Here is a 27,295-nt window from a genome sequence, read left to right as displayed (position 1 = left end):
TCTTTATTCACCAGGAATTAGACTTTAAAAGTACCAAGCTTCCTGTGTTGTAGTCTTTCGTCAATTCTTGATTCTTCTTAAGGGAATTACTAAGTTCCTTAGCATATGGCCTTTTACTAAGATCATCAACCAACCCTAGAAAGAAACAGAATGAGTGACAAAGAGCTCCGGAAGCATGGCACTCTCCAGGGAATGTATGAAGCCACCAGGACTACAAAGGGCATCCACTTATGAGCTTGCTTTGCAAGTGACTGCTCGCTTGGCCTGAGTGAACGTGAGGATATTTGAATTTGAGTTGAGTCTGGGGTGAGGAAAGTGGAGCGAGGAGGAAGATCCATTTTCCGTAAAGCATCAGGTTCAGAAGGGGTACAGAAGAGCGTTTGGAGCATCTTTGGGACTAGATGAGAGTCCTGGGCACCTGTTCAGAAGAAAGCAAAGGTGAAGGAAGACCAAGACAGACTTCACCTGCTTTGCCTCGCTATTATTCAAAGGAAATAAACGTTTGAAAGAGACCTAGGAAGCATCTTAAGGAATGCTTAGTTTTCGTCTCATTTCCTAGTCTGTTGAAATAATTAAATTTTCATCGTTAGCCATCAGAGGATGAGGTTTCTCTCATCTCATTGGCTTTACACAGGGGTGGTGTTTTTTTTTTTTTTTTTGATTGTAAAAAGATTTGCATTCACTGGAGGCCTTTGCATCTGAGAAGGAGATTTCTGGAGCTTCTCCCTCCCCCAACTCCTTCCTATCCTCAGCCTGGACTGCAGACCACAATCACCAAAGCTGTCAGAATTAGAATCTCTTGGGTTGGGGCCTAGAAACCGAATTTTCAAAAATTTCCCTGAACAGCCAGATTTGGGAAACACTGAAAATTCCCAAGAACAATAGAAAAGATGGAGGAAGAAGAGGTGAGGGGATCAGGGGGAAGAGATCAAGTGCTCAGAGGACTCTGGTTGTCTTTCTGTGCTCTTGTGCAACAGAAAGCTAGGACTTCTTGTCCCTTGCTTCTTCTTATCTTCTACTAGCTACTGGAAAGAATGAGGGGAAGTTGGATGGGAAGACCCTTGGTGCTAAGGATTTCTGCATTCAGGGGGTCATACCAAGTGGGGTCAGACTGGGTATTTGTGACCCTTGTGAATTACCTAAATTAACTGAGTCTCAGTTTCCTCATCAATAGAGCTCAGTGAGTGGCTGCCACCATCCACTAATGGGCCCGGGCCAACCCAAAGTAGGCCACAATTTAGAGCCTCCAAAAGAGTCCCAGACATGGCAGCCCTGGCATTCCCAGGCACCAAAGACATGCTAGGGCAGTGTCAAGGTGATCTGAAATACACATTGGTCCTGATGGAGCCCTGAGCCAAGCTGGGAATGGGACCATACTCTTCTCCCATACTCTTCTCCTTCCAGTTTTGCAGACTCTGAACTGTCAAGTCTCATTCAAGCCTGTCTTCTTCCAAATGAACCACAATCATTTCCTCCCCACCACGGCCTTCTTGCCAGCTCCATTTCTTTGAAACTGGCCACTGCTAATTATTGGTCTGATTAAAGCAGTGATCGCTAACGTATGGATGATGGGTGCGTTTGCAACTTTTCAGGGAGTGTTTGTTAATTCAGAGTGGTAAAGTGGATTCAGGAGGTGGATCGTTATGGTCTTGACTATTCGGGGTTCCTTGACTATTCCAGGGAACTCCTCACCCTGAAACTGATCTGTCAGCCTCAGAAGTGCCATTCCAGTCTTTTCATTGGTCAGTTTTGTCTCTACATCACACCAGACTGAATTAAATATGTGGAGGAAAGAGTGATGGCCAGCACACCCCATCAGAAGCCATGAGAGCTTTCACCAGCATCATTTTTCTTCAAATGTCAAAGAGTTTGCCTATGATATTTATCTGAAAATAAATGCCTGTTTGGATACCTCTTCTTCCACAAATCTTAAATGAGTAAAATCTTGAATAACTAAAAATGTTACACCGTCAGGTCCAGGAATGTAGTTAAGATGCTAAGACTCTCAGAACTTGGGAGGAATGTTGTATAAACTGCCTGTATTTCTTACGATTAGGGTTGGCTCCTCATGACCAGAAACATAGTGTAAACAAGGTAGGACTATATTTCTCTCACATATGAAAGTCCAGAAAGGTGTCCCAAGACCATTATGGACTTGCAAGTGTCACTGACCCTTACTTTCTGTCTCCTTGCTCTTCCTTCAGTGGCCTGGATTCATGGTTAGTTTATGATCCAAGATGGCGGCCCCAGTTCCGGTCAACATGTCCACATTGCAGCCAGAAGAAAGGAGGAAAAGGGGAGAGAACACACTCCATTTCAGGACACTTTACATAAATTTAACACACAGTTTCCACTAAAATCCCGCTGACCAGAATTTAGTCACATGACCAGGCCTTTTTGCAAGGAAGGTTGGGAAGTGCAGCCTTTGATCCAGGTGTGTTTTCACTCCTAGGTTATTGTGGGCTTTCCTCAGCCCTCCTGACTTCCACGTACCTTAGCCCTGGCAGCAACCACATGCATGTCGCTGCCTGGAGCAGCTGCTTCCTGAGGCATAATTCTTCTTTCTTGCCTTGGCTGTTATGGCACTTGTGAGGTCATGTCCTGTGCATATCTAGGTGCCGATCTGGGACCGAGTCCCTGAGAACATTCACTTTTTGTTAGTTTCTCTAAGGCATAGAAGACATTCTCTGTCCTGACACTGTAGTGGAAAGTAAGGGAAAGCCCCTCAGACAGTTGATTCCATTAATCAACAAAGATGCTAATGAGGCATTGGATATGCCAAGTACTGGGCAAGGTGTTGAGGATGCACCTAGAGGTGTGAGGCCTCTAGGGAGGCAGGAGCAAATGCAATGTCAAAAGTTGGATGGTTATCAGGGAGCTCTGGGTGAGGTCACCCGGACTATCAGGGCAGAAAGAGGCAGTCAGGTAAATCATGTTGAAAGAGGCTAGCTTGAAAAAGACTTTTGAAGAGGAATAGGGATTAGTCAGGAAACATGGAAACATGTATTCCACGAAGAAGGCTTAACATTACCAAAAGGAAAGAGAAGGAAAAGAGGGTAGTGTGCTTATGCAGTACATGCTATCTGGCATTTTTGGAAATGCAAGAAGAGGGAATTAGAAAGGCAAGAAGGCAGGGACCAACTCCTGGACCGTCTTGAATGTAATATGAGACAAGTTTCACTTCAGATTCAAGACAATGGAGAAACCATCAAAGGGTTTCAGCCCATGACACGGTCAATTTTGTGTTTGTAGATAGAGTACTCTGGTAGCCCCGTGAAAGAAAGTTTCAAGGAGGGTTAACGAGAAGAGGAGGGACCAAATAGGAGCCTACTGTAGTAACGCGAAGAAAGCTAATGATAGTGTGAACTAGCATAGGGGAAGGGAGATAGAGATAGAGAGAAACGTCACAGAAGTCAACCAGATAGGTGTGATGTCTGACTGAACGGGAGGAGGACTGAAAGAAAGCTACCATGGATGACACTTTGCTTTCTAGTGTGGGCTTGACTGGATGGTCCTGCTAACCAATGAGAGCAAATGTGCATGAGAAACATATTTAGAGAAGATGCTGCTCTTATGTGGTAGACAATTAAGGGTGCTGTGCCTGGGGATATCCAGGTGGAGAGGTCAGATTGTTCTAGGAATCAGAAGCTTCTGGCCTGGGAGTTCTAGGTGGCCATGATAAGCATACAAGTCTCAGTTTCCATCATGTACCAGGTCATTCAGATGGGATTTGTGGAGCGAAAAGAGCAGTGATCCAAAAGCAAAACATGAAGGAGCTTTTTCAGAAGGAAGAGCACCAGGGTGGAGGGATACAATGAAAGCCAAAGGCTGAAAGAGCTTGGTAAAGACAGTACGGACCATGGTGTCCTGTTGCGTATAAGAGACAGACCCTAGATGAAAGGACTCAGACAGCTTTTGTAGTAAAATAGGATGTCGTTGGTGACCTCACTGGGAGTTATGTCAAGCTTCAGGAAATGAGCTTCATCTCAGAGTAAATTAGCATGAAGAAGGGAAATGCTGGGTTCTGACTTCTGTGTGGAGTAAAGATGTTGGACAGTTCCTAGTGGTTTTACAATGTAAAGGAAAGTTTTATTGTTTTTGGTTAGTATCAGGGAGATTTGCATGCTTCTTTTGGCTGCAGGAAGGGGACCAATAAAGAAAGAACCTTGACTTGAAATTTCTCAATAAAATAAGAGGCAGGAAGTCTTCTATGATTTGGAAATGGAAACGAGCAGTGAGTTTTGGAATGATTTTTGAGGGGAACGGAATAGAGGATGACCAAGAACCAGTAAAGGGCTTGATGGAACTCTCTCTGGGATCAGAGTCCTGTTCTGATACCTGAAGAATGGAATTGGAACTCGATACTCCACTTTATGGATTTCAGCGTCTGATCGCCTCAATCTTCAAATATAGTCTGTTCATGGATCCCTATCGCTGGGCTCTAATCCACTTCGTGGCACACTTCTGTGCATTGTGTAACCTCCTCTATGTCTTATCGACAATTTTCTATAGCTAACACTGTTATCTACTGTCATTTTCCCCAGATACTTTGTTCTACCTGCCAAACTTGAATTTTCTCTTCACCTTGCATCTGAGCTCACTCCAACCACAACTTGACAGTCCATGATTAAGTCCCAATCTTCACTTCTCCTGGTCTGCTCTAACCTAATCCACCACAGCAAGTTGGTCTGCAGGCAAAAAAAAAAAAAAAAAAAAGACAAAAAAAATCTAAGCAATGGGTAAAGAAAGGTGACTTTCTACTTTCTTCCTCGCTCCTTTCTTAAAAGAGATAATGCTAATCTGATTGGCCGGATTTCAAGACATTGACTGGATTATGTTTACTGGTGAATGGGGTCTCTGGCAACTGCTCAGCCAGTACTTGCTGAGCTTCTGTCATGAGCCAAGTGCTGTTTTAGGTTCTGGAGACACAGCAGTGGATAAGACAGTAGCCCTGACATTCTAATGAGACGAGGCAGGCAGCGACCACCTAGTTTGTGAATGACTGCTACCAAGAATATGAAATAGGTCCATATGTGAAGAGGACCAGAAATGATGCTTTGGCTATAATGAGTGGGGAAGCACTCTCAGGGGAGATGACATCTGAGTTATGACCTGAAGCTGAGGAGGAAGTGACTTTGTCAGGGAAGATCATTATTAACAAATGCAAGGTCCAGAGAGAGAGGAGTTGGTGGCGTATTTTACAGATGGAAAGAAGGCTAGTAGTGAAAAAGAAGGAGGGTGGAAGAAAATGTATCACAAAATTGCATACCCACTGTTTCCTCTATTCTTGCAGCTAGCTGGGTCAGTTGAGGCAGAGCCTGAGTCCTTGAACAGACCTCGCCACCTTGTCCTCTGACTCTCTCCTCTTCCCCATTCAGATGCCTCCAGCTGGGGTGCGGAGGGGTGGCTTCTGAGTCTTTCCAGAGTGCTTCATTATGGAGAGTGGAGCCCTGGAACAATTTGTAACAAAATGATAGCTAGTTTATCGTTTGTCTTATTCCCTTGAGAACCCTGTGGAAAAAGCCATGCTTAAGGAGCAAAGGGAATTCAGCTCTTCTTAGATTCTTCTAATACTATCAAACACCCACGACCAACGGCTGCCATGTGAAGTTGGCAAATGATTGATAAAATGTTTGTATCGAAAGGAACACCATACTCTTAGAACGAAGGGCGTAAAAGGGTAACAGGAAAAGAGCATAATCTAATTCCGACCTCAAGTATTTTGAACAAATTTCCTAAGCTTGCATCACAAGCTGATATGCAGGAATCCAATTCTTAAGAGCTTGTTTCACATGTTTACAGATATTAAAATGTCCAGAATGCTCCTTTTTAAAATGTGTAGTGGCAAGCTATTGATGAGACGTGATGGAACAATCCCCATTGATAACTCCGGATTTCCCTGGGGAAGGTGAGGAGTTGGGAGGCATATTAAATCAGCCATCAGCCATCAGTTTGCTTTTAAGAGACAGGAGCCAAACGTCTCCTGTTCAGGGAATGGGCAAATATCAGAAAACATGTCAGGAATTCCAAATTGGATGACCTTGGGAAGTTGCAAGGCATTACAGGAAATAACAGGAAATGAAGAATATAAAAGTAACTTAGCAGATGCTCTTGAGAGCTTCAGTGGTGGGACCACAGCATTGTTCTTTGGCATTAACCAGATAGGACAAAAATAGCACGAACTTCCAGCAAAGTCTCTGGGTGGGTGGCAGAACTTGGGGATGAAATGAGGTGAGAAGAGGCTTCTGTGACCCTTGTCTACCAAATCACTTTGGAGGCAGAAAGTCAGAAAACCCTGTAGATTAGAAATAGAATACGAATTACTTCAGGGAGAGGATTGAAGAGATTGCTGGCTCTCAGAAGATTCCCAAGCCACATGAAAATGGATAGGCTTTTTAAAGTTCAATGATTTAAAAAAAAACAAAGAACAAAAATGAATCAGCCTCATCAAATGAGTAAAAATCCGCTGCTTAGAGAAAACAAAGGGCATGCTTAAGGAAGATTTCAGATGTTCTGTTCTTGGGTCTTCTTCCTGTTTTCTTTTTAGTGCTGTGTTTTGCACGGGAACCTGATCTCACAATGGGACTTTGATTATATTTCGTGCTAATACATATATCCCCTTAGTCTGCTGATAAGGGAGTGGAGAGTCTCGGGAGAGGGCAGCAAAACGAGGAGGGAGGAAAATTAGGGCAGGCATTTCTGCATGACTGAGTGAATACTACAGGAATTTGGTCATCTAAAAATCAAGAAAATATAAAACAGAGAGTCTAATGATTGAAATCAGTGAATGACGTCAGTTTTCCTTTTTATTCCAACCTCCCATCTTCCACCACAATTTAACCCAAGGTCCCTTTATTTGTTCATTCACAGATAATGTAGCATATGGCCTATTCTGGACATGGAACTCCGACGATTGCTTATCCAAAGTCCTCAGGACAAGCATCTAAGGCCTGGGTTGCGAAGACAAGTCACTTTTAATGCTTACCGGGGCTATACTCGAAGGTCCCTGTGGCAGACAGAATTCTAAGAATGACCCCCCTCCCCAAAACCATTGTCCTGTGTTATCCATTTTCCTTTGGGGGGGGGCAGGGTGGGAGGGGCCTGTGATTTTGATGAGTCATTCCATGACCGTTACATTTATGGCCAAGGAAGACTGTCCAGTGGGTCGAATCTGATCACATCAGCCCTTCGAAAACATCAGAGCTTTCCCCAGCCGCTCACAGAAAAAAAAAGCTATGTGAGGTGATGAATGTGTTAGTTAACTTGACAGGGGGATTTTTTCACAACGAATGCCTAAATCAAAACACCATGTTATATTCTTAAATACTTACTATCTTAAATGTCAATTATAAAGCCAAAATTTTTAACACATGGATGGAACTGAAGGGTATTGTGCTAAGTGAAAGAAGTCAGTTACAGATGTCACTTATACGCGGAATCTTAAAAAAAATGAAAACAAGTGAACACATAGCAACAACAACAAAAGAGAGACACAGACTCACGAATACAGAGAGCAAAACAGTGGTTGCCAAAGGGGAAGGGGTGGCGGAATGGGCAAAATGGGTGAAGGGAATACAGAGGTACACACTCCAGTGATCAAATAAATAAATCAAAGGCACGAAAAGTACAGCATAGGGAATACAGTCAATATTGTAATATACTTGTCCTGGTGAGCATTTTGTAACATATGTAGGTAACGGTTGAATCGCTGTGTTGTACACCTGAGCCTAATTTAATATCGTATGCTGACTATACTTCAAAACAAATCCTCATTACATCTGCAAATTTCCTTTTCCCGTGTAAGGTATTCACAGTTTCCAAGGATTAGGATAAGGACATCTTTGGAGGCCATCCTTCAGCCTTCCACAAGAGATTTCCCGCACTTCGCTCTATTTTTAAATTTAACCTTTTTTGCCACTTGGGTACCCCCTCGGCTAATAACACATTAGACACCAAGGTATAATGGCAAATAAGGGGCAAATCCTTGCCCTTCTTTATTTATTGAACACCCGCAGGAGGTCTAGGAGGGCATCTGGGTGCATGTGTTTTCCAAAACTCCCAAGTTATTTTGATGTGCACTGAAACGTGAGGCCCACGGCAGCCCTTGTACCCAGCACTGTCTAAACCTCCTGAATGAGAGTTTTTATGGGTGGGTAGGGACAAACGCCTTTTCTTTGTCGTGCAATACTGATGTGTACGAAACCTTGGGTTTGCCTACTGGAAACATAATGGTCCCTAAACTAGTGCTCAGAGGGGATAGGACCTACAAAGTTGAAAGCTCAGAGAGCAGTAAGCAGGGGTTTGTGGGAAGCCAGTGAGAGGTAGCATAAAGAAAAAAATATCCCCTCCTTTCCACTAGGAAGTGGAGACACAAGGCTGGAGACATAGGTCTACACTGGTGAACGTGGGCATCTCAAGGTCACGTGGAATCTGTCCCCAGAAGGTGAAAGAAAGACGTGTCGAGTGAGGCTATCCAGGCAGACTGTTTACACTTTGTCATGGCTGTAAAGATCTGAGAAGGGATTTTTAGAAACTGTTTTGACAGAAAATAACATAGGCATGGAAGGTCCATAGGCATGGAATAACATGGAAGGTCGATTTACCATTAGGAGGAAAATCACCTCTGAGAAGCGCCTTAGGGCGAGAGTCAGGTGGGAGGGGAGAAGGCAGGATTCATTCTGATGGGCCATCTGGGAGGACACCCACACTGTGGTCCCTGAGCAAAAGCAAAAGCCTCTCAAGGCCATGAGTGCGAAGTGACTTGGTACCAGAAGCAAGAGAAAACCAAAGCTCAGAGCTCTGTCCTAGACAGTAGAACTGCCTGCACTTTGACTCAGATGCCCCAGGCCAGGCAGGAAAATCCGGGAGTCTGGTGAATGTCATCTCACTGCCTACATGATGACTTCCATGTTGTTTATTGTCAAGACAATTTCGCAACAACATTAAAACAGTTTTTAAAGAAAATAGGCACCAGTAACACCACCTACCTAATCCAACAGCTTAATGAAGTCTTTGGGAATGACTCTTGAGGACCAACATTCCTGCTTAGTACACATCAAATCCTTATTCTGGTTCCGAAATTAGTCTTTTTTTTTTTTTAATCTCGCTTTCCACATCTAAAGTTAAGTTGCAAAAGCAGAAATAATATTAGATCATGAATAAAAATGCCAAATAAAAGTCAATTTAAATAACAAGAAGAAACACGGTTAACATGTAAAAATCTTTAATGTTTTCTCTTGTCTTTATAAAGCACTACATATCTCGGACAGGGCAAAAATTGAAATTGGGTAGGTGAGAAAAAGAAAATAAAAAGAGCTCCTAATATCACCTGGAAGGAACAACATTAATATTTTGTGTCTGTGCATATACTTACACTTACCTTTTCTCCTAATGAGACCATACTGCACGTATCATTTGTTAATCTGTGTGTGTGTGTGTGTGTGTGTGTGTGTACGTGTACATCACTCTACAGAGGTGGAAAATCTAAGACATTCTACGTTCTTCTCCTGCCACATTATCTGAATGCCTATTTCATAAAATATTATATGGATATCACATTTCTCCAGTTCTCCATAAGCAGAGGATGCATTTCAGAGTGTCACAGCTGGGGGTCTTAGTCAACTAACACTCCTTGGAGTCAGGGAATTGTGAAGTTCATTCTCAAGGCCACCACCAATGTATTAACATTTATTTAACCAGCAACATGATACATAAACGAAGGTGGTTGAATTATTTGCTGTTACAAAAATGCTGCAAAAGGATCTCTGTAGTTAAATTTACTTCCTTTTCACATCTCAGAATGGCTTTTGGATTCAATTCTTAGACATATAAAAGCGATGGCAAGGGTTATGGACATTAGATAGGTATTAAAAATTTGCCCTACAGAGAGGCGGAGCCAATTTATATTTCTGCCAACAGAATTGGAAGAGGGTCCATTTCTTGTAGCCTCACCAGTATGATAGGGTCATTTAAAAATCATTGCCTGGGCACCTGGTTGGCTCAGCCGGGTCAGCATCGGACTCCCGATTCTGGCTCAGGTCGTGATCTCATGGTTCGTGAGATCAAGCCCCGCGTTGGGCTCTGTGCTGACAGCTCAGAGCCTGCTTAGGAGTCTCTGTCTCCCGCTCTCTCTGCCCTTCCCCTGCTCTTACTCTCTCTCTCAAAAAAAAGTAAATATTAAAAAAATAGAAATCATTGCCAATTTGAGAAATGAACAATGCTATCTCATTTTAAATCACATCCCTTTGATTCATCATCTTCTTCTTAGTTTTTTGTCCATTTACATTTTTTCTTTATGAATTACCTATTCATAATTTCCTAGGCCCATTTTTGCAGCAGAGGTGTTAAGCTTTGATTTATTGATTTACATTTACTGGATATACAAGATTTGTTTGTTGTACAATAACAGTATAGAGATTATAATATATTCTTGCTCTACTATATAGATAATACATAATAGTATAATAAGTAAGCATGTAAAATATCTTGGTCTGCCTCAGAAATTGCAAATATTTTTCTTAGTTTATCATTTATCTTCTAATTTTGTTTAGGGTAGGTTGGTTTTTGTGTTGCTGTGTTTATTGTGTTTTGAAGTTTCAATATTTTAATATAATCAACTCTATCCATAGTCCTTTCCCTTCTAGATTTCTTCCTGGGTTTTTTTTTTTGTTTGTTTTTTTTTTTTTTTTTTAGAAAGACCCTCTCTCCCGCAGATTATTTAAATATTGACTTATATATTCTTCTCAACTGGTTACGGTTCCTAATGCAGCTGGACTCTACTTTCGTGGAGAATATAAAGAAATGATCAAATGTTTATTTTCATATACCTAGCCAGTGGGCACAACACCCTTCATCAAACAAATCATCGAGTTCTCTTGTTTAAAGTGCTACCTTTTCCAGGCGATAATGATAGGTCACCCTGACAGATAACAGTTGTTAACTATGTTCCAGGGCTTTTCATGAATCAACCCTTTCCTCCCCACCTCAGGCCTTGCTGCTGTTATTATCTTTATTTTACTGAGAAAGAGAAAGGCACAGAAGCGTTTCGTGACTGAAGCGAGGTCACACAGTAAGCCAGGACCCAGACCCTGTCGGGCTAGCTCCAGAGCGCTGACTCTTCACGTACTACCCCATACTACCTAATTTTTTACATAGCCTTCAGTTTGCCTCTAGTCTCTTTTTCTGCGTCTTCCTTAACTATGTCATATAGCTTTTACGACTCCGTAACATACCATACTATGTGGTTGGGTGCGTCCCTGAGAGTCAGACCCTGTGATGAAAGTTCCTTAGAATGCAATCGGCAGGACCCACAGGCACAGTTGTGTGTGCTGGAACTAGAAGCTTCTCCTCCTGTAGTACTTCAGACATTTAAGTCGGAAGCATTAGGGTCATTCTGCTGAGCATCGCTTTCCGTGTACTTGCCAGGAGGCCTTTGAAATTCAGTTGTCGATGCTTCCACCCTCAGGTTCATGCTCTCCCGTATCTGCATGAAATTTCTTGACCTTCTGGGGATGCAGATGCTTCCTTCCCTCGTTCTGCTACAGTTGCTCAGTGCTAATTGGGAAGCAAAGGCATTAGCTCAGAACAAGGACTTGAACTGGGCCACAGTCATGATGTCTTTAGATTGGTTTCAGATGCACAACGTAATAATTTGATATTGTATATATGGCAAAACGATCACGACAATAGGTTTATTGCCACACATCCTTACAATTTTTTTTCCTTGTGATGAAAAATTTTAAGACAAGTGTTATTAACTGTAGTCACCCCACTGTGCACACATTACCTCCCCGGGACTTATTTATTCTCCAACTGGAAGTTTGTACCTTTTGACCACCTCACCCATTTTACCCACCACCCACCCTTTGCCTCTGGCGACCACCAATCTAATCTCTGCATCTGTGAGCTCTTTTTTTTTTTTTTTTTTTAATTTCACGTGTAAGTAAGACTGTAGGGTATTTGTCTTTCTCTGTCTGACATATTTCACATAGCATAATGCCCTCAAGGTCCATTTATCTTATCACAAGTGGCAGGATTTCCTTCCTCTTTAAGACTGAATAATATTCCGCTGTGTGTGTATTATATATAATACACACTATATATGTATAGTATATAATATATATATGTATATATATATTCGTATTCTTCAAAACATCCTACCATGTTACTAAAGCAGGATGTGATTCATTCCCAAGGAGGAGACCTCTCAGTTAGACATACCAATAAAGCAAGCTTGGGCCAGATGCAACAAAATTGCAAACAACCACAGAAAGGATACAGTTTTTCATGGAATGTCTCCAAGGATCTTATGCCAAGATGTAGCTTTCAACTTGCATTTTACTTAAGTCTGTGGTAAAATTAGTTTTTACCTTTTGGATTCCTATTAGATTGCAATGCTGTGGGTGCTTGGAGGTGATCTGAAGAGTGTCAGAAATGTTGTCTGAGACCTTACATTTCTGATGTGCTTAGTCACCTCCTCAAAGTGGATGATTGAAGAAGCAAATTAATAATTAAAAGGAGAAAATTGGCAGAATTTGTGGCGAGAGCTTTCCAGGAATTGTCAACTTGGCTGAAAATAAACAAAAAAACACCCCATACCACTTACCATGGTGCCTGGAACACTGTGGGCTCTCATGAAATTTTTCTTTAGTATGGAGAGAGAATATTGTTTGTCAGTTCAAAAGAAGTCATAGGGGCCATGTAAAGTTCACAGGTACGGACCTAACGTTTCACGCCTGATGACTTTGGAAGAAAACTCAACTTTTAAAGAAACTAATTTGGAAATTTGGGACTTTCTTGGTCTTTGTGCTATGCTTTAGGGAAGGAATTAAATAGAGAAACCTAAGGGCCCATCTGGAGCTTTAGGTTATTTGTCATTTACATAATTACTCTTTTCAAACCATGTCAAGTCTTGCAAGACCTTAAAGTCTCTTTGCCTATGTGCCAGTTCGTTTCTTTCTACTTGATATGAAATTATGTTAGATGATTCAGATTGATTGTGTGAGGCCGTTCCCTCCATGTTCTACTCTTTGTTGACATTCCTCTCCCACCAAAACAGATGCACACCCAGGCACACATACCCAACATCCCAGTGTCTCTAGTAGGGACATTTTTATAAAAATAATATTTGATTGGATCCAACTGAATTTTCTTCTTTTTACAATTCAGTCTAGATATGGCCAAGATCAAATCCACTCTCATTTTCATTTATACTATATCACATTATTTACTAGATAAGGGACTGTTGTCCACTATTGTGGTCCTGAGCAGGAACTGGTGTCATCACCAGTATAAAGGGAAGGGATACCACAACACTCTCAAGTGAAGTTCCTTCACTGTCATATTTTAAATTGAGTTTATACCCTGGCTTTAGAAGGTTTTCTCTCTCTCTTTTTAATTGATAATTGTCAGAGAAAGGGAATGTCATCTCTATGGACTGAATCCCAAAGGCTTTCATTACCCACGTTCAAGTGACTCGTCTTGGAAAATAGTCTTTCAAAGGAAGATCTGTGCTACTCAAACTTACTCTGGTTACGGTGATGCAAATTAATTTTTTTCTGTGAAGTTTGTGCATTTAGAACATTGTTTACCAATGACAGAGTCAAGAACCAGACTTATTTTCTCTTTATTCACTCTGTGAGATTGTGCAGGTTCTGAAGATTTCTGATGTTTTTACTCATTTTATTAGGAGTGTCTCCTACAAACCAATTGTTAAAAGCCTTGACTCTGGGTGTTCCTCACGTGTTCATTCTGAATTTACTTCTAGAGAGTGGCTATCTTTCAAGCCAGTAAGAAAGCCAGTAATTCCTTAAGTTTAACCTCTAAAATGTTCATAGCTGGGGCTCTTACAAAGGAGTTGTTTTGCCACAAACTCACTACCTTTAGTAAAATATTTTAATATTTTAAAATTAAGAGGCATAAAATCTCAAAAAAAAAATACCTGGCAAACCTTATTCACTAGAATATCCATGTCACATATCTCTATGGAAATATACATCTTCATTGACCACACCACTCAAGTGCCACCATCTTGGTCTGGTCACAAGACTTGGAGTTAGTGCTAGGATAAACCATTGCCTATTTGGAGGACTCCTTAAGTGCTGGGTAGTTCCAGAAACAACCATGTGAGGCTGTATTCAGCAGAGTTGGATATTATTTGGGATGTGGTTTCTGAATGGCTGGTGATTCCTAGAATGACTAAATGAACAGAAGTACAAGGCAATTTGGCTCCATTTATTAATGAGGTTTTGGGCTTTGGTTTTGGTTCTATTCATTAAGTTCATCAGCACCCATATTGCCCAAAGCTGGTGTTTAAAAAGAACCCAAAAGAGGACTTTGATGGGAGAGGGCCAAGATGACACCCAGTAAAGTACAAATATTTATGAGGTTGAATGACAAGACATTGTTTTTTGAAATTCATATTATCCAATTTTATTGATATTTAGAAACAAATGTATTCCTTCCTCTCTTCCTGCCACAGAAGAAAAAAAAAGGTTTAATTATTGCTTTGAAGTATCTCTCAAGATTATTACATGTTTTCCCTTCGTTCATGCATAGAGCAGACGAGAAATAGGAGAAAATTAAGTCTTTAAGAGAAATTTTTCATCTCATGCAATGAAACAATTTTGTTTTAATTTTTCTCTTAAAGTACAAACGCATTTATTATTGTTTTAGTACTTTTATTATGCTCCAAGATCTTATTTGGTTTTGAATTTTCTGTCACCATTTACTGGCCAGAAGAGGGCTCAAAAGTGTTGGAATTTCAATAAGCAACTCCTATTATTTTCTTTCTCCTGAACTGATTTGTATATATTAAGCATTGTTTATGTAAATTATTTCCTGGGATCTTAGGTCTCACTTTTAGCTAAAGTTTTCCTTTCTTTTATACACTCCCAGGATAACAGTATTTACTTCTGTGCAACTCAGATGTTATGGTTCAGTAACATTTTTTCTAATTACAAGTCTCTCGTGTCTTTTATGTGGCGAGTCAATGACTCGTTTGGAGTAATTTGATTAATACAACTTTTTTTAAATAGTCAACAAAATTCCAATCATGTTTCATAGCTTCAACTCAACATAAAAAATTTAAATGCTTCCACTATTATGACAACCTTAACTTAACACATATTTCAAATATTTTAGTACATTTGTCTCTGTGGTCAATGCTTAGTTTTATTACTTCCCTTACTTTGTTTTGCTTGTCAATGTCCCCCCTCCTACTACTTGTAGGTCATTTATAAGAAATGTCTACATCAAATTTAGTATCCTGAGGTTCAAGTTTCCATTATTCAAAATGACTCATGTGAAAGAAAGTAGATCCCGAAATACCCAGTCCTGTTGCCTTGGGCAAGTCACTTAATCCTTTTGAAACTCAGAAAAACAAGACTGAAGATCTCTAGGGTTGGTTCAAAACTGTAAGCTGTGTAATCCTCTTTCTGGAAGTGCAGGTCCTTATGGAAAGCGTGGGGGGTGACATACTTTTCTTGGATACAATTCTCATATAAGATGCTCGGTAAATCTCTGGGGTCTAGTGCTGGGAGCTGGAACTAAGGTTGCTAGGTAAAATACAGGACCCAGGAATTGCATGGCATAGCCTTATACTAGAAAATTATTCCCTGATCATCTGAAATTCAGATTTAACTGAGTGGATTTTGTTTTTATTTGCCACGTGCCCCAACTTCATCCAGGCCAAATTCTTCAGTCGCCAAGCAGGCTCACGCCGCTGCAGTAGAAGGAAGGTTCATCATTACTTCTATTTGCCAAACATTATCCACAGTAGGTAAATTACGGTTGCCTCAAGCCCTGTGATCTCCAACAGCCTGAAGAGCCCAGAACAAGACCTTCCTACAGTTTTAAACATCCTTGAATGGGCACTGTTTTTATAAAAGAACCTTCTCTGAACCGTACCCACTCAGCAACCTCACCTACTCTGCAGTCTTCGTGGCTAGGCATATTAGTCAACTTGGCCAGGCTCGTGTGCTTCTCCTGAAAGTGAACAAGGAGGCAGGAGTGTCCTTTCCAATCTGGCCAATGATTACAGTTTTTAGTTGAGCCTAGCTTTTGAACAATGAGGTGCCTTTTTGCAGTCCAGATGCTTTCAAATGCCAACAGTTGCTTCATTTTCAGAAGAGGATCTAGGTATAGACCCTCGTCTCTCTCGTCTCACAAATGGGAGCTCTGTTTCTCAGTGTACAACAGGGAAGCCAACGACATGTCGTATAACAGAAACACTACTTCTAACCCTATAATCCCTTTAGCCTCCAGATCCTTGCTTTTCAAGCTGTGATGTGCACACTGAGCATCTGGGGATCCTGTGAAAATGTAAATTGTTGTTTAGTTCGGGGTGGTGTCCAGATGTGCCACTGCTGGTGGCCTGTGACCACGCAGAGGAGCAGAGCTAACTGGGAGCATTCACTGGGCAATTGCTCACCTGCGCAGGGATCGATGAGACACCCAGTTGTCCCGGTAAGCAAGAGATAACAGTCATTCACTTAGGGGGATCCATGAAAATCTGCTTAATATCATCTCCCCTCCCCCCACCATTCCAGCTGAAATCTCCCCATTCCAGCCGCTTACCAGCTTTAACACATGGCCTGAGGGCCAAGTTCAACTAAACCAGTCCTAGAGTAGATTAGATTTCACAATCCCTGACTAGTTAGTGCTACGTTATATACTTTTAAAAAATCATTATTTAAAAGGTCAACCAGGAAAAAGTGAACAGTATTAATTTGAATGGCTTTACTTACTAGACTTTTATAGTTTTCCTATTGACATCCTAAGATACCCTCCCTATACATTGCATAATCTACTCAATTTACTCAGAAGAATGGCAAGGTTATCGTTATCAATCAACCTGTATTTTGAACGCCTACTAATGTCGAAGCCATGGTGCCAGGTAAATGATGAAGAAAAAAACAGAAAAAAATCTGTTCTTTTCCTCCAACAAAGGTAGACATTAAATGCCTACAATGAGCCAAACATGTTTTTTTTTTTTAACAATTCCTTTTTTTTTTTTAACATTTATTTGTTTTTGAGAGAGAGAGAGAGACAGAGCATGAGTGGGGGAGGGGCAGAGAGAGAGAGGGAGACACAGAGTCTGAAGCAGGCTCCAGGCTCCGAGCTGTCAGCACAGAGCCTGACACGGGGCTCAAACTCCCAAACCGTGAGATCATGACCTGAGCCAAAGTCGGACACTCAACCAACTGAGCCACCCAGGCGCCCCAAGCCAAACATGTTTTTGACACTTTATTTACTTTACCTCTTTGAATTTTTGCAAGAACCCTCTGGAGATTATGATTATAATCTCCATTCTGAAGTTGAAGAACTACATCAAACTCAAAAGCTTCTGCACAACCGAGGAAACCATCAAAGAAATGAAAAGGTAATCTATGCAACGGGAGAAAATATTTGCAAACCACATATCTGATTTGGGGTTAATATACAAAATATACAAAGAACTCATACCATCCAATATAAAAAAAAATGAATTAAAAAAATGAGCGAAGACTTAAACAGACATTTTTTCCAAAGAAGAAACATACATGGCTAACTGGTAGACGAAAAGAGTCTTGTCATCAGGAAAATGCAAAGAAAAACCATAATGAGAAAGGTGCTGGCTGGCTTAGTCTGTGCGGTGTACAACTCTTGATCTTGGGGTTGCGAGTTGGAGCGTATGTTGGGTGTGGAGATTGCTTAAAAGTCAAATCTTTAAAACAAAACAAAACCACGATGAGATGTCACCTCACATCAGTTAGGATGTCTTTTATCACAAAGATAAGTGACAGCAAATGCTGATGAAAATATGGAGAAAAGGGACTCTTTGTGCACTCTTGGTGGGAATATAAACTGGTACAGCCATTATGGGAAACAATGTGGAGGTTCCTCAAGAAAGGAAAAATAGAATTACCATATGATCCAGCAATCCCACTCCTGGGTAAATTTCCTCCGTGACCAGGACTCTGGGAGTGCCACTGATGTAGACAGGGACATCAGGAGGGGGTAAGTTGTGATAAACACACAATTCATTTTATTTAGCACTTACCATGTGCCACTCTGCTCGCGGCTTTAGAACCACTGCCTTATTCAGTCGTCAACACTAGAGGTAGATACCGTTCTTATTATTAATAATGATAATATCGTCCCCGTTTTACATACAGGAAAAATGGAGATAAAAGAGGGTAAGTAATCTGCTGACGGTGACTCAGATGGTCAACGATAGATCTGAGAGCTAACCCTGCATGTCTGACTCAAAGCCATGCTCGTGAGCCCTGTGCTGGCTGCGACCTCAGAGGAAGGGCTTGAGCAGAAACGAGAGTGTGAAGCCATAACGTGCTTCTCTCTATATTCCGACTATGTTTTCCTGCATATTGTTCATTGCATATCACGTATTCGCGTGTATCGGAATGAAGTTTTATTTCCCCTTCTAGATTATAAACTCTCTGAAAGCAGACTCTGGAACGCTTGAATTCTCAATGCCTTGGACTTAGGAGGTGCTCTCCTAAGTTTGAATGAATGAATGAATGAACGAAGGAAAACACAAGAAGAGTCATAAGGGCCAGACAGAAGGATCTTAGAGCCATGTGTATAGATGCCATATTTCACATATTCTTAAAAAGAAAACGGACAATAAGATAGCAAATGATATCAGAATTGCATGAGGAAAAACACATTCAGACTGAGGCACATCCCGTGGTCTGTGAGCATCTCTTATTTTGCCAGGCTGCTTAACTTTTCACAGTCGCACTGAATCTATGTGCTTGCCATTGAATCCTGTGAAAATCAAGTTTCTGGGCAATGTCCACATTTTATTGCAATTGTTCTTTTCCTTTTGGTTTCATCTGCTTTGCCCTCCCATCTGGAAAGTTAAAACAATGTTGGTTTTTTTCTGTGATATTTGAGCTTCTGAATGACCATTGCCATCATCCTTCATCCACTTATCACAGCTCTTGCTAATAACAATTATAATTGATTAAAAAAATTGAATCCATTGTCTAGTCTAGATAACCTGTCTACAAGGGAAAGACAGAATGGAATGGAATGGTAGGCTTCTCAGTCACACAGTTGCAATCTCTTGATTTTTCAGAGACATCTCAGCTCAAATATCCTCTTGTGTTTAACACCAGGAGGTGGGAGGTAGACTGAGGGGAGACGATTTTGTGCCAGGAACTTTTCCTCAAGGCAATTCACCGTCCAACGTGCCCACTTTCTTGGGACTGGCCAATCATCTCAGGTAGATCTGGGCCAAATTTAGACTCAAACCGGGGCAGAGTCTTGTCTTCCAGAGTAAAGACTCCAAATCAAGAGATGAAAAATAAGGGGTGCCTGGGTAGCTCAGTCGGTCAAGCATCCGACTTCGGCTCAGGTCATGATCTCACGGTTTGTGAGTTTGAGCCCTGGGTGGGGCTCTGTGTTGACAGCTCAGAACCTGGAGCCTGCTTCGGATTCCGTATCTCCCTCTCTCTCTGCCCTTCCCCCACTTCTTCTTCTTCTTCTTCTTCTTCTTCTTCTTCTTCTCCTTCTTCTTCTTCTTCTCTCTTTCAAAAATAAATACACATTTTAAAAAAGAGATGAAAAATAAATGTGATCTTTCACTGCACACAGGTCATTTACTGACAAAACAAAACTCACTGGAAAGAGCCGAGCGTTCCAGAAGGAACCTGCCTTTCCAAACACCTTAGAAGCCTCACACGGGGCTGCTGTCCACCCACATGGAGCTACCTGGAGATCTTAAGTTAGGAGTCAAAACTTTGGACCAGAGAATAAATCCGAGGCCTTTAAAAGATCATAACACAAATGACATAGGCTGCCTGGAAGGGGTGGGGGTTATTCCCCCCATCCTTCCTTCTGGGTTAAATAAAAAAGTTTATAACAATTATTATAACAAAATATAACAATTATGTAACAATATAATAATTATAACAATTATAACAAAAAATTATAACAATTTTCCATCACTGGAACCTGGGCTCATGAGAGTCAAGACTTTATCTGTTGTGTTCACTTGGTGTTCCCAGCACAGTGCCCATCAGAGAAATTGTGCTCTAAGAAATACTGTGGAATCAGTGCTCAAAGAATATTGGGAAGCAAAGAAATGAATGAACGCAAAAATGTATTAAGCGCGTGGGGTACTCCATCTCGTATATACCCTCTGTGACCGAAGTTACTAATTTAAAGACTTTCTGTGAGCGCTGCTTACCTGTGTTTTTCCCCCTGTGGATGCCAGAATCTTACTCCAAAAGGTCCAGTCAGCTCCACTCACACCAGATATCCATTTGTGAGCACATGTGAGGGAATCTTAATTTGAGATTTATGAGAAAAATAAAAGCCAGATGAAGATTGATGAGGACTGGGGAGGACCGATCCCACGCCTCAGATAAGAGCAAATTCTAGCGCCTTGAACATCGTCACCCATGACAAACTATGAAAGAGGGACAACGGGTTTTAGTTCCTTTTCACTAAAACTCTGGTATCCAACTTAACGAGGGTGACTAAAGCTTTGTGTGAGTCACGTCTGTATCTGTTCTCGAGTGTTCCCTATTTTGGCTCCCATGCTTCCCTCCTTGCTTGAGACTCCCCAGTATTATCACAGAGAGTCTTCAGTCTGTGTTTACCTTTCTCTCTGCCCTGAAATCTTGTCCACCCTCTGCACTTTGTGCGCCCCGTGGTCTGATCAGGGGGAGCCTTCACCAGGGTGCTGGATGATGGGAAAGATTTGTGAGCCCCTTTGCAGGGAGGCAGGGGGAAATTGCTTTATGTTCAGAGTCCAAAAGGGATCACATTCTCCATCTGTCCACACCAAGACATTTTCTAGGCATCACCATTAAATGTTGCTCAGCTGCTGGGTGCCTGGTTGGCTCAGTTGGTTGAGTGACTTCATTGCAGGTCATGACCTCACAGTTTGTGAGTTCGAGACCCATGTGGGGCTTTGTGCTGACAGCGTGGAGCCTGTTGAATTGTCTCCCTCTCTCTCTCTCTCTCTGCCCCTACCCCACTTTCTCTCTCTCTCTCTCAAAAATAAACATTAAAAAAAATTTTTTTTTTTTTTTTAAATTTTTTTTTTTCAACGTTTTAAATTTATTTTTGGGACAGAGAGAGACAGAGCATGAACGGGGGAGGGGCAGAGAGAGAGGGAGACACAGACTCGGAAACAGGCTCCAGGCTCTGAGCCATCAGCCCAGAGCCTGACGCGGGGCTCGAACTCACGGACCGCGAGATCGTGACCTGGCTGAAGTCGGACGCTTAACCGACTGCGCCACCCAGGCGCCCCAAAAAAAAATTTTTTTTAAACATCTCTCTGCTGCTGAGACATTGCTGTTTAAGCCTTCCATACCCAGAGCCCTCGCTTAGACTTCTGCCCATTATTTCAATTAATCCTGGTAACCACCCTGGGGCCAATTATCATTATTCTCTTTTTCAGAATTTACTAAAGGCAAGTTTGCTTTAAGTAGATACCATAAAATATTAGTCATCTAGACGCTTCACTTTGGAAAAAAAAAAGGATTCTATGGTCAAACAAGTTTGAAAGAGATACATAAATCCCCTTCCTGTACATTCCCAGTGCACATTAATCCAGTAGCAGAGAAGTTGATTTAATTTCGTTTAACTCAGAGTATCCTACACTTTGATGTCTTTGTTCCTATATAATACCTCTGGAGGGGCGCCTGGGTGGCTCAGTCGGTTAAGCATCCGACTCTCGATTTCGGCGCCCGTCACGATCTCACGGTTTGTGATGTCGAACCGCACGTTGGGCTCTGTGCTGGCAGCACGGACCCTGCTTGGGATTCTCTATCCCTCTCTCCTTCCGCTCCTCCCCCACTTGCTCTCTCTCTTAAAATAAATAAATAAACATCAAAAAAATAATACCTTTGGAAATGCTGACCTAAATCACAGAACAAGTAAGGGAGCGGAAGGAGGGAGAGGCATCTCATAGCCAATGTGGCTGGTAAGCATGAGGATTTTGCTTCCATGAATGAGGGGAGAGTCCAGGCAAAGCCTCATTCAGTGCTCATAAGGTTCGTACTATAACTGGGAGTTCCATTCAGATTTTGTTATTTTGGATCCAGGGTCTTTCCAGGGCAAGGCTGTGTGATTGATGATGTTAGCAAGGCTAACCTGGGCAGGGAATAAAATCTCAGGACAAATTAAGACATGAGGAAAAGCCAAAGGTCATTCATTTCACAATTTCCCCTAGAACTGACCACATATCACCAGCCCATTTACCGAATCCCACATGAAGAGCTGGCATCCTATTCCCCCAGGAATCACATCCCCCAGCTTTGTTCCTGTGGGAGTGTTGCCTCTCTTTTAGCAGAGGCCGGTGAGACATTTGGGGATGCTGAGAATGAAATGGATTTGGGGGCGCCTGGGTGACTCAGTCAGTTAAGCATATGACTTTCGATCTCAGCTTAGGTCATGACCTCACAGTTTGTGAGATCGAGCCCCGCTTCGGGCTCTGCACTGACAGTGCGGAGCCTGTTTGGGATTCTCTCCCTCTCCCTCTCTCTGCCTCTCCCCTGCTCGCACTGTCTTTCACTCTCCTTTAAAAAAATGAATTAGATGAGTTTGGGCCAGGACTTTCACAGATTGGGATGCCTTCCCCCAGAGCAGGTGCAGGGGCATTGAGGAAATAATTGGAGAGGCTGGGTAAGGGTTTCTTGTTGCAGAGTGGGAGGATTTGAGGTAATTCTGAGCTAAGAGGAGAGAGGCAGCTTGGCAAGTGGTAAAATTAAAAGTCCACAAGTAAAAGGGAAAGAATTCTTCAAAAGAATGAAAACCAAGTGTTCAGACATCCCAGAAGGAGAAACTTCAAGAGAGTCCTAATTAAATCATGATGATTGAGTCATAAATTATTTCCACGGTGAAACACAATGTATTTCCTTCTCTCATGCATCAGTTTCTTCGAATTTTTTGTGTGTGCATTTTTCTAAAACACCAAGCATCATGGTAAGATTGCAAAGTGGTCGGTCGCACTGACTGTTACATGAAATGAAGCATAATCACTGACCTTCACCCCAAAGGAGAAAAGAACAGTGATGCCTGTCTTTCCAGGCCCCCGTTTCCTATGTGCCATCCAAACACCCAAACTGCTTCCTCCCCCCCCCCCCCCCCCAGAAAATGAAAGATGAGTTTCTAAAGTCCTGGCTTTTGAGGTAGAAATAAAAATTTTCCTTTATTAATCATAACCAGATTTCTTCCTTCACATGTGCAGAGCGCTAAGGCAATAGCATCCCTGTCTTTTTTGGGACTCCTACTTCTCCTGGCAAGTTGCTTCCAGAACTAGCAGTACTAGGAACTTCCTGACCTTCCTCTAGGAGCCTGTGACACAGGTCAGGATCCACACACCCATCTGAGCCCAGAATATGTCTGCTCACGCCTCCACCCTACCTAAAATACTTCAATGGTTTTCCCATCGCTTGCTGGATAAGGTCAGAATTTTGTAGCATGGCATGCAATGCCTTCATGATGTGTCCTCAGGCTACCCGCCTAGTCTTAACTGCCAAACGTCCACTCTCTAGCTTGCCCTCAAACTCACTGAGATTTTTGCCTTTACTCGAGCAGGTCGGCCATGTTGTCTCCCATTGAAGTTTGGCTTAAGATGTTACGCCAACTTGGAATGCTGTCACCATGTTGGGTCACCTCCTCACCATCTAGGGCTCAGTTCAAGAATAATTTCTGAAAGTTTTTCCTTATCTTACCTACCCCACAACCCAATCCACATCAGATGAACACCAGTGTTCACTCTGGCATCACACTGAATATTGTAGTCGTCTTCTGACATGATTGTTTTTTGAGTACTTGCTAGATATTGAATATTCAATGGTGAGCAAAACTAGCATCCAGCTTACAGTCTCATGGAGAAAATCAGCTATCAAAAGATCCCGTATAAAAATAAAAGCATTGGCTGTGCTAAGTGCTATGAAGGAAAAGGATTCCATTAATGCATAAAACTATAGGCTGGGGAAGGATTGGGGCAGGGGGAGCGAGGTGATAACTGGGCTGAAATTTAAAAGTATGAGTAAGAGTTAACTAAGTGAAAAGAGAAAGAAGCATTCCAAAGAGAACAGAAAGTCCTGCGTTTATTTATCTGTAAGTTCTGACAAATAGAGGCATGAAGCCATTTGTTGGGAGACAGAAAGCATGAAGGAGTGAGAGATTTAATAAATACATGATATCGGAGACACTGGAGTTCTGAGAATTGCCTCAGGCTTCTATGTTAACAGCCAAAGAATTTAATCTGCAAGTTGTTGGATCTGCCCCATAGGTCAGGTGTCTGACCCCCTCTTCCCATTGCTGTAGGATAAGGCAAACTGTTTCAATGGTCAATCCCAAAGGACCACCTGTTACCAAAGGACGGTCGAGAGGAAATCAGCAGGAAAACAGCCTCTTGGAAATGGAGACCAAAAGTCTGGGGCCAAATTATCTGAAAAATAAGGGCAACATTGGGAAAAGGGAGAGGAAGGAAATGCAGATAAAAGAAGAGACTGGAAAACACACGTAGATGGTTCTGGCCATAGAAAAGGCAGCAGTTGAACCCTTTAGTCTGGGCAGAAGCCAGGCATAATTATTAAGAGTAGAATCCTATTCTAGAAGTGATGAGAGGAAATCTGAACCCTTGGGCTCTGGGTAAGGAAAAGTTTGTTTGTTTTCCCAGCCTGAAGTGTGTGTTTGCTTCCAAGCCTTAGGGCTATTTGTCCCTGTTAGACCCTGGGGGCTGAGGCAGGGCTCTCCGTGGAGAACGTGGAGAACGGGGGAAACTTAGGGAATGTTTGTTTATATTTTTGATAATAAAAAGGGTGTTATTGTTATCCTGATCTCATTAAGTCATTTTCTCCTTCATTTTTCTAATTCACTCTGCAGGGAGCTTAAGAATTCATTTTCATTTACTCTTAAAACCTCTAAAGGGATGCCAAAAGCAGATATACAACTGTTCCCCCTGGGAAGGAGTGTTGCCTTCCAATCTGGAAAAGCATGAAGGAGCTGGTCTATATTGATTTTTAGTCAAAGCCATTGTCACTGGCGTAATCCTAAGCATCTGCCCCATGTTGAAGGGAGCTGTTTGTCCAAATATCTGTTCTTTCATGCTGTTCTGGACTCAAGCACTAATCTGAAAATTCATATTTGGTTTTTTTTCTAAAGGGACCCCATTGTCTTCCAGAAACAAGAGCAGGTTCCACTCAAGCATATGCTATAAAATATCTCTGACCAGAACTCCACTGCCTGAAATTTCAACTTTATAAGGAGGGCTTAGAAAGAAAGAAAGAAAGAAAGAAAGAAAGAAAGAGAGAAAGAGAGAAATAAGAAAGAAAGAAAGAAAGAAAGAAAGAAAAGAAGGAAGGGTTAAAGAAAAAGAAAAAGTGAAAACCAGGAAATGAAGGTCCCATTAGCAGTCAAGAGCCACAGCGTGTCATGAACGGAACTTTATTTACATTACTTGAAAAGACACATTTCCAGGTCTTCACTGAAGCAAAATGACAGTAAGAAAAGAGTGAAGCTAGGCAGATCTCAGTCCAGCCCCATCCCTTCCACTGATAAACCATGTGAACTGGAACAAATTTTGGTCATAGGCTTCTCTCCAGTTCTCATTTCCTCCATCCATAAATGGGCAATAGGAAACCTAGCTTAAAAGATTCTTGCTGTGATTAGGAATTAGAAAATAAGATCTCAAAGTTAATGCTTACTTATTCAGTCTTATTTCCAACACAAACACAGCAAATTTCCTTCTCTGGATTTCTCCAGCCCGCCACTGAGCAGGCCTGGAATTCAAAGCAGGAAGAGGTTCCCCTAAGCGTTGGTGAGAAAGGACCTCTGGTCAGCTGATATCAAAGAAGAGATGATGCCAGAACTTAAATAAGCATCCACCTGCAGTGTTTTACCCCAGAGTCAGAGACATTGGTCCTACCCTTCTCAGCAAGACCTGAGGGCAACTTAAAGACTCAGCAAAATGAGAGTAGTTCAATACGACACCCTCCTTCCAAAAGAAGTTTACATTCTTTCTAGGCTATCATAATTAAGGAGGCAGAAAGTAAGAAAGACTTTGGAACCATTTTCATCCATGAGTTTTAAAGTTTCATTCATTCTACGTTCACCTCACTGAGCACCTGTCATGTTCCAGGCACTCTTCCATATTTGAAATACATCAGGAAACAAAAGACAAACAAAAGCTCAAATTTTTGTGGAGAGAAACAGGCGATAACCAATGAATACATCAAAGAAGTAAACAAATACATTATGGTCAAAGATGCTAAATGTGATGAAAGAAATATAGGGCAGGGGTAACGGAAGTTAGGAGGAGAGGGACAGGTAGGTTACAATTTAAAATAGGGTAACTGGAAAGGACTCAAAAACAGTCCTGTACTTTTTGATATTTGAGAAACCAAAAGGAGGCTGGTTCTGGAAAAGCTAAGAAATCACAATTCTTTTTCTGTTATCGAATTCCTAAATTGGACTTTAAGTGTCTATCACTGCCCAAGTAGACTTAAATTCTTTAAGAATAAGCTCAGATGTGTGAAGTGCTGGGGTGGCTCAGTCGGTTGAGCTCAGGTCATGATCTCATGGCTTGTGAGTTCGAGCCCTGCATTGGGCTCTCTGCAGACAGCGGGGAGCCCGTTTTGGATCCCCTGTCCCCCCCCCTACTCTTTTCCCCTTCTCAAAAACAAGTAAACACTTGAAGAAGAAGAAGAAGAAGAAGAAGAAGAAGAAGAAGAAGAAGAAAGAGGAGGAGGAGGAGGAGGAGGAGGAGGAGAATGAACTCAGGTGTGTTCCCACAGTGCCTAAGATATCAACAGACAATTATGCGCTGAAGCTATTTTGATGCATGAATGAATGAAGGATAAATAAGTAAAACACTGACCTCTGAGAACTCATGGCTTCTTTTGCTCCAACAAACTGAGCATCTATTATCTTCCGTGTGGTTTAGCCATCTTGTCCCCCAGACCAAACATACCTCTTCCTCCTTTCCTCTCTCCCTGGTGAGTTTCTCATTCACTGTCCCCAAGAGAGTAGATCTGTTGGGGCCAATGTGGCACCTTTCACTATGGAACTCTAGGCAGCATCATAGCCAGCTACCTCATTGTTGAATTTCCTCATAGTTCCTTCCTGTTATGACAAAGACCAGAGGTCCAGTCTTGTGTCGAGGTGACGGGGATCCTGGCTGTAGGCTGGATGAAAATACAGATTGAACCTCCCAAGACACATTTTTCAGAAGGAGGATGCATGAAGAGTAAGCACACATAGTTTTGTGATGCAACAGGTATAAGAGGTTTCAACAACAAATTAGGAAATGGGGAAGGTGAGGCCA

General features: G+C 41.9%; 1 long non-coding RNA gene across 3 annotated transcripts; it reads right to left on the bottom strand.

Annotated features, from left to right (window-relative positions):
- Positions 1–27,022, bottom strand: LOC122241030. Of its 3 annotated transcripts, none has more exons than XR_006220950.1 (7): positions 26,849–27,022; positions 11,232–11,553; positions 8,988–9,116; positions 5,270–6,295; positions 4,585–4,688; positions 2,173–2,208; positions 1–418 (listed from the first exon to the last, which is right to left on the bottom strand). It is a non-coding gene; the product is annotated as an uncharacterized LOC122241030 (long non-coding RNA). The 3 variants fall into 3 exon arrangements; XR_006220949.1 differs by having other exon boundaries at positions 2,179–2,208; XR_006220951.1 differs by having other exon boundaries at positions 2,179–2,208; positions 5,270–5,450.
- Positions 27,023–27,295: the final 273 nt, after the last annotated feature.

Source organism: Panthera tigris, chromosome C1, assembly GCF_018350195.1.
Source record: "Panthera tigris isolate Pti1 chromosome C1, P.tigris_Pti1_mat1.1, whole genome shotgun sequence".
Classification (NCBI taxonomy): domain Eukaryota; kingdom Metazoa; phylum Chordata; class Mammalia; order Carnivora; family Felidae; genus Panthera; species Panthera tigris.
This window is presented reverse-complemented; position numbering and strand designations above follow the sequence as displayed.